This window comes from Morone saxatilis, unplaced genomic scaffold (assembly GCF_004916995.1).
Source record: "Morone saxatilis isolate NCDOM2014 unplaced genomic scaffold, NCSU_SB_2.0 Contig23, whole genome shotgun sequence".
NCBI classification, from domain to species: Eukaryota; Metazoa; Chordata; class Actinopteri; family Moronidae; genus Morone; species Morone saxatilis.
In genome coordinates this window covers 20,865,550-20,872,485 of record NW_023339796.1, presented here as the reverse complement: position 1 = coordinate 20,872,485, position 6,936 = coordinate 20,865,550, and the positions used below count along the sequence as shown (strand labels likewise).

Here is a 6,936-nt window from a genome sequence, read left to right as displayed (position 1 = left end):
TATATATATATAAATAAATAAATGAGTGACATTGCAGCCACTAAAAAAAAAATTAGAATTTGTATAGACAAGAGCTTTGCAGCTGTACTTAAAGAGATAGACATTTATCTCAGGAGTTGGTAGAGGCAAAACAGAGCTAAAATGACATGGAAACATGAATGTTTACAGTATGTTACTGGATGTGTAAACAGGCAACTGTTTGCTAACACGTTCACCACAACAACTTTAAGGCGACTGGCCAGTGGACATAGGGGAGCATTTAGCATCTAAAGATCCTGATATTTCTTTTGGGAGTTGGTACAGACTTTATTTTAACAGGTGGTCGGAAACACAACTCAAAAATAATGTGTTTAAGCAACTGTTTGCCAACACGTGTGTTGTATTTACAGCTTTTTCCACTGCCCCCAAATGGAAAACAGACAGCTCGTACTTTGCCCTCAAATCAGGTTTGTATCTTGGATTCTGTAATGGACTGAACAGAAGGTGTGCCGAGACACTATCTGAGCTACATAACATGTTCACGTAACAGACCTCGCTGGGCTCTGAAACACAGTGTGCCTTGCTTGACAGGGTCTGTACAGTGTGCCGCAGTCCAGGATTCACTAATAATGAAATCTGATAGTAACCGTGGCAACAAGCAATACAGGTCAGAAAGAAGATGGGATCAGAAGTCACACTGATGTGTAAATACACCCATAGAGACTCTAAACTCCATTTGCTTTGCTCCGGAGAAGTGGTTACATAACTTTATCTTGAGGAGACGTGGTGTCCACAGGTGCAGACTGAATAGATACAAGCACTGGTTTATTCCCTTGTGCATCAACGTCCTCGATAATTTGTCAGAAAGCTCATGTATTGCCAGACATTAAGTGACCAGACAGTCCAGTTTTACTGTCACACCTGTGTCATGAATGCATAATGTTTCATTGTGCATCTTTCGAAGCAAACGTTTCCCAAGAGACAGTGAGAGGAATCTTGAATAAATCTCATATAAAGTGGAAGGAAATGTCAACATGCTTGAATCAATCTATATCAAATAAAGTGAAGAGCATCTTATATATATAATAGTTAGTTAACGTTAACTAGGGCTGCACAGTTGATCGAAATCAAATATGGCCAAGTGCAATATCCAAATTTCAGAAGCTGCAGTTGTTTGAAGGTAAACAGCATTATAATGAAGTACTGTATTGCTGCAGAGATTCCCTGGTCTACAAATCTGGTTATACAGATGTAAAAAAAAACATATTTGTTTTGGACAGAGCCCAATAAATGTCACATCATGATTTTAATATTTTTTTTCAGTGAAAATGAAAATTGTGATGCAAAAATTATCATTCCCACTAATCGTGAATCATATCGCAATCAGTCAAAATAATCTTAATATGTTTTTACCATATCGTGCAGCCCTTTAATATCACATTAAAATGTATGTTCATATAACTGCAACTTCTCTGCCATGAAACTAGAAGCCTCAAAGCACTTATTTGACTTTAACGTTTAAAGCAGTAGTAGCAGTTTGCTGTGTGAGCCCACTGTGTCATGTCTTACTGGCATTGCCAAAATGTGTGCAGTCTTGTAATGAGTCAGTCATCAGTCTTATTTTGTCCATTTCTGAGGAAAACAAAAGTTATCATTGCTGACACCCTCAGCGCGGGAACTTGACACCTATCATCACAAATATGAAGATGGGACTCGGGTTGATGATTTGTATTTACAGTTTCCTCTTAGTAAGCATTGAATAATAGCGGATGTGGTCTGTTGTGCTGTGCCCCTCTTGGGAACATATTACCTGAACTTGGTTACCGGCAGCAGCCTCTGAATGCTGCTGTGGTATTCAGATGGAACACAGAGTGACATTTCTCTAACATGGGAATCGGCTTTCAGATTGGCGTACGTGCTGGTAGAAATGTTGAAAAATAGTAGCTGTGGTTTGGCATTGGTTGGGTTAGGACTTCAATAAATGTCATATTAATAAACAGTCAAAACGTCTTGCTTTCATAATCCCCCACAAAGCTTTTACTCTTTGTCAAATGTACTTGAAGGCTCGCCTCATTTACATAAATAGTAAACTGTTTGAAGACCTGATGAAAATGCATTGATTTAAATCAACAAATCAAAACTTTTTCCTTTTTACTGAAAAACATTACATTTTTGGAAATATGTCTTTGCAGATTAAATTTAATGACTGGAAATTCTTATATATAATTCCATTATATGTGACATTATCATATTATATAAATAACTGTATGTGTTATATGTTTACACTGCCTGGTTGAGGATGATAGATTGGTACTGAGAATAATAAAAATGCTTGCTTGGCAAAACAAAAATGCACCACAGGAAAATGCAGAGTAAGAAATTATATATAAGAATAAAGAAATAACAATGGAAAGGAAGTATTTACATCACTAGCAGTGTCTTTTGACAGGAACAGAAGGGTCACAAGGTCACACACTTAAGAACTAGATGCATTACTAATGGAAAAAATATTAATCGGATTTTCCTTGGGGGGGCGGGGTCAGAAAAGCATTTGTGATGGTGGCCTAAGAATAACAGAGGGGGAACCCCTGCTGAAATCAGTGCGAGTAATGACTGACTCATGCCACAAGAAGGGAAAAAGACCTGGCACCGCACATCTTCACATAGGTGTGGTTAATGACGGGATTTCAATATAAAAAGTGCAGTTTTTCACCTAATGCTGTTTTTCCACGCCATGGTGCGACTTGACTCTAGTTGCTCTCTTTTTGGTTTTCCATTGTCTAAAGTTAGGGATAGTACCTGGTACTTCTTTCGGTATAACCTCAGTCGAGGTTCCAAGCGAGCTGAGCAGATACTTTATGGTGGAGTAAAAACAACATGTGGCAGTCAATTGACGGAGTGCAGATGTTCCTCTGTTTGGTTGCTGATGAAAGGACCTCAAAAGGAAAGGATATCAAACTTAGTTCCTATTTATTTAGGTCACGTTAAAGATGATGTCGCAGCAGTTTCACATGGCATTGCTACAACAATCAACTAAGAATCCCAACTACATACTTGAGCCAAGCCGAGCTGTACAATGCAGTGGAAACACGGCATAAATGTAAAAAAACCAAGAAAGCCAAAGACTACTCATAACTAGTAATTGTTTATTTATAAAATTAATAACATTTAGTAATTCAATACTGCAAGTATTAGTTCATACTAAATTAAGAATTTGTAAAGCAGAATACTCAAGATAAAATCAAGCTTTAAAACAGTAACATGAAACACATGAATATGCAGTATCTCTGTGTACAGTATTATTATTTTCCTGTGATCAATTGGTTTTCATTTTTATCTCCCCATGTATTTTGGGATTGATTTTAATTTTAAACATTTGTATCTGCCCTGTGATTCCCAATTAGGCAAATATCGGCTGATACCGATGTTCGGTCAAAATAACGTGCATCCCTATTTCAAACGTTTTTTTAAATTGAGAAAACGATATCACCACATTGTAGGTAGTCACTGTTCTGGTGCTTTGGATCATATCACACGATCTTTATCGGGGATGGAGTTTGCCCAGTTGTCAGGGAATTGTAGGTGTTAAAATGTCCATTTGTATGTTTATATCTTTCCATAAAAATGATGCTGATCATAACTAGGATGCCAGTGAGGTTAGTTGTGATTACTATCTCTTAGACTGCAAACTTTTATCCAGAGCAACAGTGCAAACACAAAAATATTCTATTTACTGAAGCAACAAATTCTAACATCTGGAGTCACCATATATTTATATAAATCGACTAATCGTTGCAGCTTTTTTGTGGTTGACTGATCCAACAGATATTTGATTTTATAATGAGAAATGAACACTGTGTCCAGAACTGTTATGCAAGGGTGGGAAATATGGATAAAATCTGGTGTCACGTTTTATGAAATTCTATGCTGCAATACTGGTAAAATGAAATACCTGTAATATCAAGGTACTTCATCACATTGACAAAAGTGCTACAAATCCAATATCTCCATGAAACGAAACGAACGAAATGCATAGTAAAATGCTCACATTTGTGATGTATTTGTCCTTAGATTTTCTATTACTACATTTTACATTTCTGTAGGGTGGTGTTCTTTTCTTTGTTCATCCACATCACTGCTCATGCAAACTACTCCGTTCTTCCATTTGTTGGTAAATTAATCAGACATGGTGGGTTAGAGCAAATGTTTTGTGAAAATGACTATAGGTTGAATCACTTATTGTGTTAGTCAGTACACGACAGACAAAAGAAAAGAGAGTCTGGATGTTACTGGATGTAAGTGTTAAAATAGATTATGACTTTGAACTAGATACAACAAAATCACTAGTGGAAAATCACTAAATTAAGTTCCCTACGCCAATAATTTTAAATGTTAACCTTCAATCAGACGGCAGCCAAAACTAAAAAAAGAGCAGTCCTGATCTCAATATTAACTGAGTAGTCTTGCCTCCTCTAGGAATAATACACACACACACATTGACTTGAATCTTCCCCCTACCCACCCCGATTAGGTTGAGCCAGACACGGTTGCCAGGCAACCATCATTCATGGACTGGCAGTAAATGAATGTTAGTATGAGAATATAAAAGCGAGGTAGAGAGAAGGGGAGAGAGAGAGAGAAAAGGTAGGGCTGAGAGATGGAAAATAAGACCCTTCAGGCCTCTAAAATAATTATCTCCACTGTTACAGTTAACAGACAAGTTGGTCACAATCAAAAGGACCAAAAATTAATTATGTAATTAAAAAGCAGTCTGTGTTATGGTGTTTTATAGTCATTCTAGTTCAACTACATTCGAGGTTGAGAGCTTATTATGAGGTTTTCAAACTGACACTTAATATTACAGCAGGTAGATTTAATATGGAGGAGACAGCAGACAGAAAGATCAAGAGTGGGAGGTGAGAAAGTTTCATTCTTAGTAAAATGAGAAATCTTTATTACAGATACTGACACATATATACCTCTGTTAGCCCACTGAATACTCAGTTTCTATGGCAGTTGAAGTAACTCAGTCTGAGGTGAAGCTTTCATTTCTTTAATGTATTACACAGTCAGCCACATCTGAATGTCACAGCTAAAAGCAAGACTTTCACTTTACTGTGAAATGAAGACTTAAAATATGAGGAAAATGTCACATCGACCAGCAGCCGCGATTCAAATAACACTGCCTCGGGCGATATCCTATTTCACTTAGTTAAACTGAATCAAATATGACAGAATATAGTTAATAAACATCAGCTGGCAGTCAGATATTCAGACTTCCTGAGATCAGTTTTTTTCCAATAAGTTAAATATCTTTGAGCAGGACACTCTAAAATATGTCTTTTGAGTATCAACACAATCCAAGGTGACAAGCAAAGTGGAGCAGCAGTTGGTCTGCTTGAATTCACCTCAGTTTTAATGACTTCACTGGTGAAAGGTTTTTGCAGTGATAAAATGTCTAAATCACTCCTACAACATCATGTACTTACTTACAGAATATTTCCAAATATTGCTTAACACGGTCTCTAGCAGCGCTTTTAAACTACAAGGAGGGAGACAGCACAACAGAAGTGGATTAGGGTTTTTTTATCCACATTTTGATAGTCTGGAGTATCATCCTTGAGCTGATCTTTGACATCACATGGTAGGGCTGTTGTGCCAGTTAAAGTGTGAAATAGGGTGTTATTGGAAAACAAGAAGTTTCCAAGGATAAATAAATATGGTAAATCCATGAAGGAGTGCTCCCTTTGGAATGACACCAGACAAACATACTGAACAATTTCTTTTCTGCTATGGCACTGGAGTCATTTCTCAAGCACTTTAAATTTATTCCTTAAATCTGCAGTCTGTAATCTGTCCTCTGCACTGCATCTGTATTTCTTGCCTTCTATTTTTTGCCTATTTCAATTTGTTCTCCTCCTTTAATAAAAACACTTAAGTTAACTTTAGAGAACATCAACCTATTATTCCCGTGTCAAAGTACATTCTCATCAACTTTCTGAGCAAAGAGTTAAACATTTTGGGACTGGGAAAAGTTTAGAGTTTTGAATAAATTATGAAAAGACAAATTAATGAAGGACAGATTTGCAAAGCAGAGCGAGAGGAATGCAAAATGTATTTATTTTCAAAAGTTTAGTGCTTTTAAACTATTGTTTTACATTCAAAATGGTTAAATGAAGATACCAATTATTTATTTTTGCAGATATATCAATTTGTACTACAAGATTGGGAAAGATTTGTGTTTTCTACTATGCAGAATCTTGAAGCTAAAACACAGCCTTAGGGCGTTTTCACACATAAAATCCGGACCAAGGTCCGACCAAGGGTTGCGTACCAAGTTCGTGTTGTACATTGTAGGTACATGTATGCCCGTTGATGTTCGGGTGTGGCACATAGTAATTTTGCTTACACACTAAAAAGATACTTTCACAGAAACGGTTTACCCTTACGGCGCGTCGTCACCACGTGACGTGTTTGCGTCGTCCCTGTTGGATTGGTGAGTAGACGGGGCGTGCGGGTCGGGGGGTGGTCTGACGTGCTGGTGTGGTCATGTTGGCGTAGGTCTTTATGCCTGATATGAAATGATAGAGTAGTGTGATGGAGCAATCATCCCGATTGTGGGTTTTATTATGGTATTAACTGCCAGCGAGCAGACAACTCGCGAGCACCAACTGGCAAGCACAGGATACTCGGCGAAAAATGTACGTTCTCTAGTTAAAAGGGTAGAGGTATCGTTGCGCGAGCAGGAAAGAGATTAAAATGGAAGCTATGAATGATGTTTAAAAAATTAAATGTAAACATGTAATTGCTTCCTCTCCCCACTACCTTCCGAGCGACTAATTTTTGGCTGGTGTTCTGGCGGGTTTCTTCCGTTGTTGTCGACTTGCATATAGTTGTATCGTTAAGCCGAGAGCAAGTTATACCATAACCATGATATATAAAGAGCCTAAATGTCAT

General features: G+C 37.5%; 1 protein-coding gene across 1 annotated transcript in view; it reads right to left on the bottom strand.

Moving 5' to 3' along the window:
* Positions 1 to 6,936, bottom strand: part of tox (thymocyte selection-associated high mobility group box) — a 43,507-nt gene that overhangs the window by 12,214 nt on the left and 24,357 nt on the right. The gene's annotated exons all lie outside the window — the stretch shown is intronic.